Genomic DNA, 16,233 nt, shown 5'->3' with positions numbered 1-16,233 from the left:
CCATTTGAAGCATAAGGTAACTGAAGGAAACCTAGGTTAAGTAATTCCCAGGGCTTGCTCTTGTAAGACAGCTGACCTTGGATTCACATCCAGACCCTGAGCTGCTAAGCTTATATTCCTCAACCCACAGATACTGCCTCTGGGTATGCAAAAATCACCTTTGCTTTCAGGAAATAAGGCTCATATTTTTAGATGAACACCAAAGTTAAAATAGTGGGGAAGGCAGGGTAATCTGGAGCTGAGACAAAGGAGTACGGAAACATGCTGTGGGTTCAGAGGACCTCACCCCTATGGTTTGTGTACCACAAAAGAGGTACACAAACTGTACCTCTTTACACTGTTGAAAAACTGACTTCAGCAAAAAGCTTGAATTTACATGACTATATTTACTGCTATTTAATTCCAAATTAGAACTGAGAAAATTCTAAAATATTCATTTACTTAAAATAATAAACCCACATGTTAATATTTTAATAATATTTTCTAAAACAAAAAAATTAGGGTGAAGAGTGACAAATCTCTAATGAATGGCTTAATAGAAGATAATTGCATCTATATTTCTGCTTCTGTGTACAATCTATTATGTCTTTTCGCTAAAGCATAGGAAGAAGTTGGCCTCATATAGATATATAGTTGGAAAAGGAACTACTTCACAAATTCTGCAAAGGTCTTGGGGACCTTCAGGGCCTCCAGGACCACTGGTCTAGAGAAAGGACTCTAGAGTTAGACCACCTAGATTTGAAACCTGGCTCTACCACTTAATAGCTGTTTGGTCTAGATCCATTTAGCTCAGATTATCTCATGCTCTCTTCTATAAAATGGAGATACCAAGAGTACCCACCTGATAGGGTTGCTCATGAGTGTTAAATGAATATTTGTCAAATGCCTAGAATAATCTCGTAGCATAAATGTTATATGTTAGATAAATAAATAAAATGATGACCTGGCTTTGCAAGAAGCATCTCTGCCACAGAGTAACCGCTCTATACTGAATTGTACGCTCTCACAACTGAGACAATGACAGGCATCACTTGAGCAAAAATGATCAATTACACCCATGTTATAATAAGGATAGTTATAACTGAGGCTTCAGTAAATTGAGAAATCAATTGAGATACATACTTCAACTTCCTGGGAGCTAAGAAAACATAATCATTTGGATCTCTACTCCTCTGAGGATGGATAGCAGCATTCTTTCAAAACCCTTTCATGTTCAAAGTCACATCAGACAGGGAAAATTCTTTAATGCAATTTCTGTTGCCTTTTGGCTATAAAAACATGTCGAGAAGTTGTTAAGCTGACAAATTCCAAGGTATTTCTTAATGACAAAAAGTGGGTGAATAGTTATAAAGGCTCAAGAGTTAATGTCATTTTAGTGTTAAGTTAAATATATTTTTACTTGTGCAAATTTTTATCTATTTCAGTTTTAAAAATTGATAAATGTCATTCAGGAGGTGATTTGAGAACACAGAACTTGTTGTAGATATCTTTCTGATTTATATTATTTCTATATGTGATGCAATACATGTAAAATCCTTCCATTACATCCTACTATACCTTTCACATATTCTTAGAAGTTTTATTCCCTCCATTAAATATCAGTTGTCTTCTAGATAGCATCAGAATCATAGGATACTAGTAGCTACTTCCTGTGTCTCTCTACACCCACCTCCCTAGAACCACAGGCAGGTGACCCACTGATATTACTATGGCTTTTTTGCTCTTCATCAACGGCCAGAGGATGGTCTTCAGTCCAATGACCTGGTTAACTGGGAATTGCCATATATGGCTTATCATTTTTAAGAAATTACAATATTGCAGAAAGCATTTATCTGAGAATTATATTAAACATAATCTAGAATGTAAAACAGCAGCGTAACATCATGTTGAATATAGTACATTTTATGACTCAGAAGACACATTATAGTCATGCCACAATCCCCAAGATCTGTCTTTTCAATATTACCCCTATGCAGGAAACATGTGAAACTAGCAAATAATAGTATAAAGACCAACTTAGGAGTTCTGTAAAGAAGTTAGTTAGAATGTGAAAACACTGCTGTGCTTCTAGAACCATACTGCCCGGTTCATCATGACAGTCCTGGTCTCTCCATTTATAAACTTGGGAATAGTATTCTTTACCTTCCTCAAGGGTGGCCAGGAAAATACAGTGAATTTTTAAAGCATGCCTATGAAGTTCCATGAACTTGTTGGTGATAGTAGACTAGCAAAAGAAAAATGAGAAAAAAGAAAACTCATTCAAAAAATCACAAGAATTTTCTTGTGATTTATACATAAATATTTACTCTCAGAATAGATTTTGCATACAAGAACAGAAAAAACTCATAAATGACCAAGTTGACATAACCATGATAACATTTCTACATGTTAATAACATCTTAAAGAAACTGAAGAGGCCGGGACCAAAAAAGGAACTATATTTGCAACAAATATGATAGGTAGAGGGTTAATTCCTAAAAGATCTCTAACGCATTGGGCTTTAAAAAATATCTCAATAGAAAAAGAAGCAAAGCACCTTCATAGGTAACTTATTGATAAAGGTAATGTATACATATGTTTAAAAGTTAACTCTACTAGCAATTAGATAATAAAATGTAAACAATGAGATATGTAAAACCTATCAACTTGGCAAAGGATAGGCCAAAACAAAAAACCTAATTCTTGAAGTTTATGAGATGTGTACACTCATGCAGTGCTAGTAAACAATAACTTTGGGAATATTCGTCAATTTAAACACCACGTAATATTATAGCAAGTAAATGACTCCAGTTGAAGAAATTTAGCAGAAACATTACCAAAGATCCTGTACCAAAATATTTGTTACACATACGTCGAAAAGTCAGTAATAACTAATAAATTATAGTAGATTCATATTCATGTGGCACAATATTATACCATCGTTAAAAATTTCATTTACACATAGGCTAGGTGCGGTGGCTCATGCCTGTAATCCGAGCACTTTGGGAGGCAGAGGCAGGCAGATTGCTTGAGGCCAGGAGTTTGAGACCAACCTGGCCAACATGGGGAAACTTTGTCTCTAATAAAAATACAAAAATTAGTCGGGCATGGTGGCCTGTAATCCCAGCTACTCAAGAGGCTGAGGCGGGAGAATCACTTGAACCCAGGAGATGGAGGTTGCAGTGAGCACCGAGATGGCACCACTGCACGCTTGCCTGGGCAATGGAGTGAGACTGTCTCAAAGAAAAAAAAAATTCTTTTATATACATATTAAAATGTCAGAAAAATGTCAACAATGAAGTAGGTTAAAATCATGTTATAAAGTGTTTCTCTTTTCTAGAGAAATATGTAAGAACAAAGAAAAAAGTAGAAAGGAATAAACTGCAGTTTTGGCAAAGGTTATTTCTGGATAATAAAATTATATATGGTTTTTATTTTACACAGTGGGCAGATATTCTTATGATTAGAAAAAATAAATGAAAGGTTTAAAAATGGGTTACACTTGATATAAACTAGATTGCAGCTTCATAGATATAATTTAAACAAAACATTTATTTAGTCAAGCAATTCATCCGCTGGTTATTAGTAGACTGCTATTGATATTATGGTATTATATTAAAAATACCAAATAGTTTGAATATATTTACAGTTGGCCCTTGAACAATTAAGGGGCAAGTGATCCTGTACCACACCCCATCTGCATAGCTGAAAATTTACATATAACTTTACTTCCCAAAACTTAACTACTAGTAGAGTATTGTTGACTGGAAGCCTTACCAATAAACACTTAACTAACAAATATTTTGTTTATGTATTATGCGTTGTATTCTTAAAGTAAGCTAGAGAAAATATTAAGAAAACCATAAGGAAGAGAAAATACATTTACAGTATTATACTATATATAGATACCATAACTTGACATCATCTATTTACAAGATGAATCATCTGTCTAAAACTGTGGGTACACATCAAGCAATTTAACCTTTTCTTGTAATATCATGACTTTTCTTTGCTTCTTGGGAGCACGTCCAGCATCACTGGTGACCCTTCATATAACTCCCATGGTATTATTCCAGGTTTATGGTATGCATCACACACAAAGAAAAATAAATGAGAACCATGAGAGATCACTTTTTACTGTGAAACACAATTTACTGGGGTGATCATCAGTTCACTCGGAGATGATTAGTGTCGTGAGGAGTTTTAAGCAGATACTCCCAACACCTGAGCTCACCACAACAGCAATACAAGGTGGCTACAAATTTCTTTTAGTACAGTACGTACTACAGTTAATTTCATTCACTTATGATTTCATACTGCATCTTTATATTTGTTTATATTCCTCTCAACTGCAAGTGGCACCATGTCCAGACTGGTTTGTGTGCCTACGTTTCAATAAATTTTAAGCTTGCTTGTGTTTATTTTATGCTACTAAATGATAAAACAGACTAGTATTTACATATAGTCATGACATACCTTTATTATTTTTTTGATATTTCTAGCTATATAGTTTGAGTTTTTTCAAATTGTCATAAATGTCCAATAATGTTTTCTAATGTATTTATTGAAAAAAATCCACGTAAGTGGACCCACGCATTTCAAACCTGTGCTCTCCAAGGATCAACTGTAATTCCTTTTCTCCATAACATTTCAGTAGTATCAGAACTACGTTAATGCTGAGTACCTCCTGTGTACGGATTAGATCAGGAGGCTGAGCTACAGATGAAAGAGATTTAAAAAAAGGAACAGTAGTGCGATTTAAAACTAAATGAAAGAGAAACATCTAGTCTAGAGAGCGTGTCAGTCCTAGTCCAAATCTTCCCAGCATGTACAGGCTGGACACTCCAAAATGAAGCTCTACTGCTTATTGCTGAATGGTTGGTAGTCTCATTGCCCCTAGGATTGCAGAGATGCCTCACTTAAAAAAAAAAAAAATCCATTAAAATTAGTTCAAAGAGAAGGACACTAACCTGGTGTTAGAGGGTCATTTTTCAATGTTGTTTGTCGAGGAGTGAGACACGTACAGTAACTCCCATTATGGTTAATGGGAGTTGAGCATCTAGACTCATCTAAACCCCCTGAGGGTTTAATTTAAAACCACTACGGCAAAGCAACTCTAACCCATGAATGAACACCAGCATTTTTCACACACCTATCTCTTCCCAAGTACCAAAAACAGTAGAAATAATAGAGTGTGTTTACTTGGTTGAGTTTGATTTTTAATACCATGCCTCATAGAAGAGAAAAAAAGGAAAAAGGCTTATATCAAATGCCTATAAATTTTTGGTTTATTTTAAATCCAGGGTGTTATTTTAATGCCATTTTTAAATGAGTAATTTAAAATTTTTTTTTTTTTTTTTTTTTTTTTTTTTTTTTTTTTTTTTTTTTTTTGAGACGGAGTCTCGCTCTGTCACCCAGGCTGGAGTGCAGTGGCCGGATCTCAGCTCACTGCAAGCTCCGCCTCCCGGGTTCACGCCATTCTCCTGCCTCAGCCTCCCGAGTAGCTGGGACTACAGGCGCCCGCCACCTCGCCCGGCTAGTTTTCTGTATTTTTTAGTAGAGACGGGGTTTCACCGTGTCGGCAGGATGGTCTCGATCTCCTGACCTCGTGATCCGCCCGTCTCGGCCTCCCAAAGTGCTGGGATTACAGGCTTGAGCCACCGCGCCCGGCCGAGTAATTTAAAATTGAGTCTGGGTTTTTCCAGTTGCTATGTGATGCTCACATGGAAATGCAGTATGTTTTTTTAATTCCGTTTAAGCTTCAGTTTTACAAATTTAGGGCTACCATTATAAAATGCCCCTTCCCAGACCCATGCCCTTGATCAACCTTAAGGCATCAGGGCATCAGGATACTGGACAATGACAAAATTATAATTATTATACCATGCTTCCAATATGCCAAATTTATTCATTCTTCTGACTTCCGTATCAACTTGTTTTAATTCTCTCAGAAGAACCCAGGAGGCAGGCAAATACCTGGCTTCATAGCTGAAAATACCTTTATTTTCATATGAGCAAATGAAACAAAAAAGAATAAATGACTTAAGTTTCCCCATATGGACTAAAATACGTTTCTCCAATTCCCTGTCCAAAGCTCGTTTGTAGTTTTGACAAGTACAAATGTTTTGTACCCAAAGACAGTAAATGAGGCAGTAGAGCCATTAGCAAGCAGAGCTCTTTCTTCTCCCATGTACATTCAGCAATGCCAGAAACAGGACTGGGAGAGCCTTGTAACCATCGTTTCCATGGTTTGAGTTCTATGGTAGGGTCAGGGAAGGCCTCTGTGTGTAAGTGATGACAAGGGAACAGGAATTGGAAGGAGGAAAACCAGGGACCCTGTGTAGGTCAGAGGGTGGCAGATGAAGGTCAAAGGGATGTCAGATTTTACTTTAAGTGAAAGAAACAGCAACAGCAACCAGAAGGTGTTTTTTGTTTTGTTTTGTTTTGTTTCTGAAATGGAGTCTCACTCTGCTGCCCAGGCTGGAGTGCAGGGGCATGATCTGAGCTCACTGCAACCTCCACCCCGCTGGGTTCAAGCAATTCTCGTGTCTCAACCCCCTGAGAAGCTGGGATTACAAGTGCCCACCAGCATGGCTGGCTAAGTTTTGCATTTTTAGTAGATACAGGGTTTCACCATGTTGGCCAGGCTGGTTTCGAACTCCTGACCTCAAGTGATCACCTGCCTTAGCCTCCCAAAGTGCTGGGATTACAGGCGTGAGCCACCATGCCCATCCAGAAACAACTGTAAGTTCTTAATGCAAAGGAACAACCTGTTCTTGTTTCTGTATTTTTAAAAATCTATGTCAGCTGCATAGTGGTAGACTGGAGGATGGATAGTGGTAGACTGCAGTTGGGGGAATGATAAACAAGGAAACCCGAGAGCTCACTGCACCCAGTTCAGACAAGATTTGGCAGGAGTAGTAGAGATGTTGAGTACCAGACTCAGAACATATTTTTGAGAAAGAGCCTCCATGTGCATTGAAAGGATGTTTTGAGAATGCTGTCAATTACATATTCTGGCATCAACTCCTTGAGGAAGAATTCACAGAAAATTGTCTGATCTCTGGTGTTGTGCAGATTTCTGCATTTTTCTGAACAATCAGCCTACTTTTACCTCAAGAATGGATGGTCTTTCCTTATTTAGGTTGGTGCTAGAAAGCTCAGGGCCAACTTTGTAACCCATCTGTTTTAGTTTGTTTTCATGCTGCTAAAGACATACCCAAGACTGGGCAATTTATAAAGAAAAAGAGGTTTAATAGACTCACAGTTCCACATGGCTGGGAATGTCTCACAATCATGGTAGAAGGCAAAAGGCACATCTTACATGGCAGCAGGCAAAGGAAAAATGAGAGCCAAGTGAAAGGGGAAACCCTAATAAAAATGGCAAATCTTGTGAGACTTACTCTTTACCACAAGAACAGTATGGGGGAAACCATCCCCATGATTCAATTATCTCCCACCGGTTCCCTCCCATAACACGTGAGAATTATGGGAGCTACAATTCAAGATGAGATTTGGATGGGGACACAGCCAAACCATATCACTATCTCTAGCAAGTATATAATTATTTTGTATCTATTTGATGCACTAATCTCACTTTTGGTCCATCTTACTTTCCTTTTACTACTTCTTGAATTTTGTAATTTGCTTTTTTTAAAAGCACTTAATCTTACTATACTTTATCATAGTCACCTTAAATCATTTTTAAACAATTCTAGGAAATGAATGAATAAACAAATTGTCTAATGGAAATTGCCTTGATTATTGTAGAAATAATAAATTGGAAGAAGGTTTCAGCAAAGGTATCATTGGAAAGAAATAGAGATCTACAAAAGGACATGTTATGTAAGGCAACCTGTATGCATGAGAAGCCAAGATGATAAGGCCATAAAAACTTGACTAAACTGAAGAAATTGCTTACATAGTTGCTCTAGACTTCCTGAGGAAGGCAAGACAGTGGCATATACAATCTTGGGAAATCAAAGCTCACCAGCTGATGAGTTATCAAATCCTTCTGTTAGATTTCTCTCAGCCAGGGAAAGAACTGATTTCATCAGCCTGGCTGGAATCCACATGGAAATCTATGAAAACTGTGCTGGGCATGGGAGGGGTTGAGTATTTTTCATGCTCAAACCACCTGTTACTTCTCTCTCTTTCAAAGCAGGCCACTTTGGAATGATGAATATTAGTTATGTCTCCAACCATGTGTGCATGTGTGTTAGGTACATAGAATCCAGGTTGACACTATCTTAACCATTGCAGTGTACTGCCTGGTGTGAGAACTTAACCACATTATTCTACTTGTTAAATGAGGACCATTGTCCTCTTTTAGCTTTAGAGCTGAAAAGCCAACATGGACAACCAGGGTCACTCATCTAGCAAATATTCATTTAACAAATATTTACTGAATACTTGCTATGAGCCTGGCACTGCCCAGGCAGATGAGATGCATTCATGAATAAACCAGAGAATAATCCCTACCCTCACAGAGCTCACATTCTAGTCAGCCTGAGACACACACACACACACACACACACACACACAAATAAATTATATAGTACTTTAGTGTATAAATACTACAAAGAAATGTTAAGTGGTGGGAGTGCAATTTTAAGATAATGGGAGACTATTCTGTGACATTTGAGCACAATCTGAATAGAGGTCTGAAGGAGTTGAGTGAACATGGCATATGTACATCTGGGGGATTAGCATTCCATGAAGAAGGAACAGCAGCTAGTTCAAGGGCTATGAGGCAGCAGTGTGCTTAGAATGTTCAATGCACAAGAAGGAATCTAGTGTGGTTGGAGCAGAGTGAATGTGGGGAGCTTTGAAAGTTGTGTGTAGTTGCTGTAACAAATTACCATGAATTGGTGGCTTAAAACAATAGCAATTGATGCTGTCACGGTTTCGGAGGTCAGCAGTGTGACATCCAGGTGTCAGCAGGGCCACACTCCCTCTTTGCTGCTCCAGTTTCTGACAGCTGTTAGCATTCCTTGACTTGTGGCCACATCACTCCAATCTCTGCCTTCACGATCATGTTGTGTCCTCCTTTTCTCCATGTAATCTCCCTGTCTCACTCTTATAAGGACACTGTCATTGGATGTAGGATTTGCCTGGCTGATCCAGGATCATCTCCCCACCTCAAGGTGAGATACTTAACTCACACATCCACAAAGACTCCTTTCCCAATAAGGTACCATTCACAGGTTCCAAGGATTGAGATACGGACATCTCTTTTGAGAGATCCCCATTCAACCCACTACAGGAAAAAATAGTAATAGATGAAATCAGAGGGGGCAATGGTTGATGGCAGGGGGTGGATGAAGGAATGCAAGTAGGAACCTTGTCAATCACTGTGATAACTTTGGCTTTAGTTAGAGGAAGGTAGGAAGCCATTGTGGGGATAATCAGAGAAGTGACATAGATTCAACATGTTTAATAGGCTCACTCTGGCTGCTGCCATGCAAAAAAGTTCCAATAGCATTTAATCCTTACATTGATACTTTGTTGGCTTAAGAGCATGCCAAATTTAGATCAGAAATGAAAAAGATGAGAAGAACCTGACATATAGTAGATCTTCAGAAAATATTTAACAATTAAATATTCCTTTACCTAACCATCCTGTTTTGAACCAAAATTAAATTTATCCCGTAAATATTTATCAACCATCTAATATACGCAAGATTCTGACTCTAAGAATTAAAGCAATCACATCCTACCTAATGTGGTATTGACTGACAACCCCTTTTTTTCTTTAAGATTTATATCATCTCTTTGTGTAAACAGTAATTGAAGAATCTCAACTTAGTGGGACAAAGACATGCTACCATTATATTCTTTGCCCTCATTTTTCAGCCACCCTACCTTGAATCCCTTTCTGGCTCTTTAACAATATCTCGGGCAGAATGTATAACTATGTAGTCACTTTCCATAATTGTAAATCTCTCCATTTTAAAATTCTTGTCTTGGTTCTATCAAAATTTTATATCCTACCAAGCACAGACTTGAGATGCAACTTTTATTACTTAGAGCTCTCTACAAATGTTTTCCCCATAGTAAGGCTAAGCTATGCTAGCATTAAAGACAGAGTGGTCTTTGGTAACAGGTTGCCTGTCAACAAGTGACACGCAGCCAGGTGCGGTGGCACATGCCTGTAATTCCAGCACTTTGGGAGGCTGAGGTGGATTGCTTGAGCTCAGGAGTTTGAGATCAGCCTGGGCAACATGGTGAAACTTCATCTCTACAAAAAAATGCAAAAATTAGCTGGGCGTGGTGGCCTGCACCTGTAGTCCCAGCTGCTCAGGAGGCTGAGGTGAGAAGATCACTTGAGCCCTGGAGTTCAAGGCTGCAGTGAGCCAAGGTTGCGCCACTGCACTACAGCCTGGGTGACAGAGTGAGACTCTGTCTCAAAAACAAAAACACAAAATGAAACACACATACACATGCACAAAACACACGCACACAAAGACAAACAGGTGACAGGTAAGTGTCCCTGGTCTAGCTCCAGTTCCATCTGCTGGGAGCCTCTGCAAATACGGTAATCTGCACTGGTGAATTAACAGGCATGTTTTCTTTGGGAAGGTAGTAAAGTCTTGCCCCCATTTGTTTCTGAGGATTCATTTACAAAAGGACAGCCATGTCTCCCTTTTAGATCTGCCGGTGTTCCATGACCCAATCCCCTCTTTGGATAGGCCAGCACATCAGTTGGCCCAACATCTACCTGAGCAACCTAGTGGTGCCTGCCTTCTACTCTGACATTCATGGTCATTTACAGGAACCAGGGGACCTGCTGAGGTTGGTTCTTCTGGGCTTCTTCAAAGGGCTACCGAAAAGGCGGGATAGTGTAGAAAAGTTGTTTTCATCTTTTTTCCCAGGAACACTACTCCTCTTCAGTGACTTCTTGTTCTGCTACTACAGGCCTCGCCAACAAGCCTCCCCTGCCCCAGCCTACATTCAGGAAAGCAAAGATGAGAAGCAAGCACTCTTGGGCCCTCATGTACGATTCCAAACTCCACAGAGCACGTGGGAAGCTCTCCAAAAGCAATTGTACCTCCCTGCACTCCCAGATCGTGACAGTGCCTGCGTCAGCTTGCAGGTTCTACAGCTTCGTAGCATCAAGCCGGGGAACAAGATGCCAGTGTCATTTTGTGGAAAGCATCCCCCGAGGGACGTGACTTTCAAGGCAGTGGGAGTAATTACTCCAGAAGAGGGAAGAAGAAAGCATCTCAACACTCCTCATTTCATCTGTCGATCTTTATCCTCATGAATCCTCTCCCTTTGCAGTTTGGGGGCGTGGAGGTATGGTTTGGTGAGGTAGGAATGGTTCTGCTGCTGCCTTTCAGTAATGTGGATATGGGGAGCATCTGCCCCCAAATGTCAGCCTTCCTGCTTAGGCCTTAGCTGTTTATTCCAGGGAAATAGGAAAAGTTTCACTCAACATCTGCTGCACTCCTGAACTTCAATTACATTACTGCAGAGAGGACTCCCTGAGAGATGGCTTCTAGAGTCATTTGTTCCCTAAGCAGAATAGAAATTACTAACTAGTATTCTAGGCCTCTGCATGTGAAACACTCCAGATTTTAATGTAATTCCTGTTGATTTATTTTTATCCTGACACATCTTATTTAACAACTATTAAAGCAGTCATCTTTGGCAAATGGAAGGGTATCATGGCTAACTTTTTAAAGTATTAGCACACAAATCTCTTGAACTGGAAATTAATCTTAAAGATAAAAGAACTCTTGATAACTTTAGGCATTCCGAAACCTATCAGGAAAAAGAAAAATTGGAGAGCCAGATGAATTTAGCTCCTCCTGGACTCATTTTATCTCAGAGCAAATTACGCTGCTAGCCAAGCTAAACTGCTGGGCCTTATATAGATGGCACTGGAGAGTAAGGCTTAAACCTTCTAGACTTTCAGAAGTCACTAAGGTTGGTCTTATTCTTAAATGATAATGAAGCTTACAATAAAATAATAAAACCACAAACAGCAAAATGCCCATAAAAACATAAACGGCAGAGTAAAGATTTAGGAAAACATAACACTAGAAAGTGGGGCTAATGGGAAAGGTTTTAACTCTAGAGAGAAGAACTTCTCAGGACACCCACCCCACAGTACATAGATTTTTGCAGCATATGTGAAATGCAACCAGAGAGGGTGAAATGAACAATGGAATGAGAATCAAGAGTCCTGGGTAAAGCCCAGATTCCCATGAACTAGAGCCACCATTGGTCTGTGCCTCAGCTTTTCCATTTAAACCACTCATAGGCCAATGAGGATAGAACAATTTTTGTTTTAGAAAGGTTCTTGCTCCGCAGCTCAGGCTACAGTGCAGTGGTGCAAATCATAGCTTACTATAACCTTGAACTCCTGGGCTAAAGCAATCCTCCTACCTCAGCCTCCTAAGTAGTTAGGACTACAGATGCATGCCATCACGCCTAGCCAATAAATTTTTCTTGTCGAAAAGGGTCTAGCTATGCTGCCTAGGCTGGTCTCAAACTCCTGGCCTCAAGTGATCCTCCTGCTTCAGCCTCCCAAAACTCTGGGATTATAGGTGTGCACTACTGTGCCTGTCTGAAACAAAATATTGACTCCAATAATGCATTGTTAGTCATAAAATACAATTTTAATTATTTTAAATTATTTTAATGTAAGATATTAGTTATATGTGCATCAATATACTCTCCACTGCCACAGTTACCCCAAACACATATACAAAAGGGATAGAAAGAACATTGCCTCAGTATCCTCCATGCTACAAGTAAGCTTTCCCTTAAACCAGTGTTAGGAGGCTAAGTTCAGTGTGAGGAAGATGACCATTTGATACAAAGAAAGAGTTCTGCTGGTTTTAATTCATCAGCAAGTCTACAACTATGCTTGACTTAATGGTCTTGAAGAACAAAAAACATGCTTGGTCTTAGGGATATAAAGGAGCTTCTTCCATCTGTTTTCTCCCTCTAAAATCTGGGCTGCTACAGAGACCATGTGCACTGGCGTGTCCATTCCTGTTATGAAAATATTGAAATACAGAAGCATTACTTACTACCCTTGCATGCTGCTCACCATCTCTTTGCTTCCTCCCCTGGGACTCTCCAGACATCCCCACAATGCAGAAATTAATATGTTGATGTCTGGCACAGCAGAGAGCTTTCAGGAACCACCTTTAATATTGGTCAGTACCATGTGTCATACTAATTGTTACACATAAACATAACTAACTCCACTGCCTAAGACTTATCCACCCATATCCTGACCCCCAACTGCAGATAGATATAAGCTAAACCAAGTCTCCTGAAATATATTTAAAGCCTGTAGTAGAAGTCTCATAAAGATAGTTTAGATTGCAAACCACTTCAGGTATCTGGTATTGTAGAGGTTTTTAAGGATAAGTCCAACTTAGGATTTGTGCCCAGAAGCTTTTTGCAAATTTATGGTTATTTTTTCAGTTAATTAGTTTGAGAAAGGAAATGGTAGCTAAGTAAATAAATTAGATCATTAATTTGCAATAAATATAAATTATGCTAACTCTAAGAGTTGAACACATATACAAATTATGTATATATAATAAAAATAAGGAATATACATAAGACTCTATTAGAAGAAAGCTATCTTGACTGTTGTAAAAACTCCACTATATGTACTCAGTAGATTTTAACAGTCTTGATACGTGCATGAAAATATAAGAATCAGTAACTACCTACTGATGTTCAAACAAACCTATTTTCATTCCAAATGGAAATTAGAATATATTTTGCATTGAGTTAATTACATGACACGTCTCATAAATAATGATGTATTATTATTCCATTCATTACTTATAATTATATTCCTTAGCAAGTGCGAGGCCGGCAACACCATGACCAGTCTTTTCGTGTTCCTTAAAATCTGATGACTTGCATGGAAAGCAGGTCAAAAATATGCCCAGAATATAATGAACAGAGTTCAGTAATTGTTAATCATGACAGTTTAAAACAACCTGAAAAAGTTACTGTGGAAATAAATGGAAATTTTGAACAGCTTTCCACATTACAGGATACCCATGATAGCAATATGATTAATATTCAAAGTGTTATCTAGATACATATAATTATCATTCTACCATTTGCTAGAATTGGAGAAAGAACATCCCTAATATCCCTCTCCCCCAACACACACCTACATTAACAGACTTATATTCTGTGTAGATCTGCAGATGGTAAAGATATGCATTTCTGGTTGTAAAAGTGACTCTACAGCCTTTATGCAATTCTGAGAAATGTACTTGATGAAAATGACAGTTGAATTTTTATCCTGTGATGCATAATCAGGTCAGGCCAACGCACCCCATCCCATTCACAGCAGGGTAACCTTAGTGTTGAAGACAGGTCAAGATCAAGGAAAGACAGTTAAAACCGTCATTAAGCAACAGTGACCTAGTGAACCACAAGGCTACTTTGTACGTGCATATCCTCAGCAGAGAGCAGGCAGCAATGAGCCAGAAGAGTCAAGGAAGAGAAGGCAGATAGCAGGAAGTAGTCCAGATGAGGTCTAGAGACCAACACGTACATGCCTCAGGAACAGTGTTTCATGGGTATGTCACCTTCATTTTGAAGGGGCCAGGGCAAAGTGCACAAAGTCCATGCATTTTTCTCCATCCAATTTCAAACCTTCCTTGCACACATACAAAGTACCTACTTAATTCCTTCAGCGTCAGGTTACAACAATCCATCATTCTGTCTATGATAAAAAATAAAGATGTCAGTCTCGGCTCCAGGAACAAAAAATAAACTTGAGAGAGGAAGAGACTAGCAAGCAGGGCTTCCCCTTCCCCTCTAGTGCCCTTGACAGTTACTGCCTTCTGACCCCACGTGCAGCCTGAGTCCTCAACCTTGGCAGCTCACTACCAACTGATCAGCTGGTATGTGAGATAAAATGAATTTGTTTTCTGCATCGTAATTCTTTAGATGGCAAGTCAAGATGGATGATGGTCACACAAAGTTTCTCTTACAATGAGAGTTGGCAGGATTCTCTGTGGTGCATTTTAGACATTGAAAAAAGATGTTGGTCAACTTCGAATGATGAAAGCATCCAATAACTTCCTTTGTTCCCATTGGCCAATACTATCAGAAACTGCTTCTAGCTGGTGGCCATGTACTCTAATAATGCAAGGGTAGGTGCGCATTCATATGGAAACCTTTCCCACAGAAGTAGGAAAAAGAAAGCTCCAACTTCACAATCACTGCTAAATGCATGTCTTTGAACACAATAATCTGCCAAATGAAGTCAAGAAAAAAATGTGACCACAGGAAAACCAACTTGCCCCATTACATCAGACAGCAAGATTGTCTTTGAACATTTCTCCTCCAAAAGCTTAAGCTGACTGATATACAACAAGCATGCACAGAGCAAAGACAAGACATGTGCTTAGGGCAATTTTCAGAGCAAAAACCTATCTTTAGCAATAAAGATATTAAAATAGTGCTTGTGCTCATTTTACTTGTACAGGAAGGTTTAAAAAGAAACTCTTTAGAGAAATGGAAGATCACTAATAACTGCAGCTTCCTGAACAATTAAAGGGATTCACAAGATTACAACCCACTGAGGAAATGACAAATATTTCTGATTTTTATGGAACGACTAAAAGGGCGCTTTTATCTATAGCATCTATTTGGTAAGAATCAGTGTTAAGTAATGAAGCTATTTTTATTATTTTTCCACTTATTTCAGGAGCACTCAACATGGTAACAGTCTGAAAACTGGGGAAACTTAACATTGCTCTTTGGGGAAAATTAACATCCTAATGTTGTTTGGCCCTGGTAACATTAATAATATTCTGTATTAAAAGACAGTTGTCAGAGTTTTCTTTTTTACCTTTTGAAGTTGGATCTTGGAGCACAATTTGCATTGTAGCAAACTTTTTATTTCTAATGTGTCAGCAGAAATGTTCTTTAAGTTACCTAGTCTAATTCTCTCACAAATATACTTTGTAAGGCTGTCCCTCCATGCATCATCCTAATGTTGTTTGGCCCTGGTAACATTCTGCGTGTGATGGTCTTGGTTGGAAAAATCTGCTCTTTTTAATAACTGATTCAATAAACTCTTGATGAATGATTTGTAGAATACAGTATGATCAGTGAGCAAGGTTTCTGTCTGTCATCACACACCCTATTCAATTCATCCACAAATGTTGCTGTGTCTCCCTCATGTTGCAGCTCCTTACGCCATTCAGAATAGCAATGCAGAGATCAATACACTCTCTGCTGAAAACAACAGAA

At 38.8% G+C, this 16,233-nt stretch overlaps 1 protein-coding gene across 2 annotated transcripts in view; it reads right to left on the bottom strand.

Annotated features, from left to right (window-relative positions):
• Positions 1–16,233, bottom strand: part of FHIT (fragile histidine triad) — a 1,500,125-nt gene that overhangs the window by 789,886 nt on the left and 694,006 nt on the right. The window lies entirely within an intron of this gene.

The sequence above is a fragment of the Theropithecus gelada genome, chromosome 2 (assembly GCF_003255815.1).
Source record: "Theropithecus gelada isolate Dixy chromosome 2, Tgel_1.0, whole genome shotgun sequence".
Lineage (NCBI taxonomy): Eukaryota > Metazoa > Chordata > Mammalia > Primates > Cercopithecidae > Theropithecus > Theropithecus gelada.
Note: the sequence above shows the minus strand (reverse complement) of the source record. Positions and strands in the feature narration are given on the sequence as shown.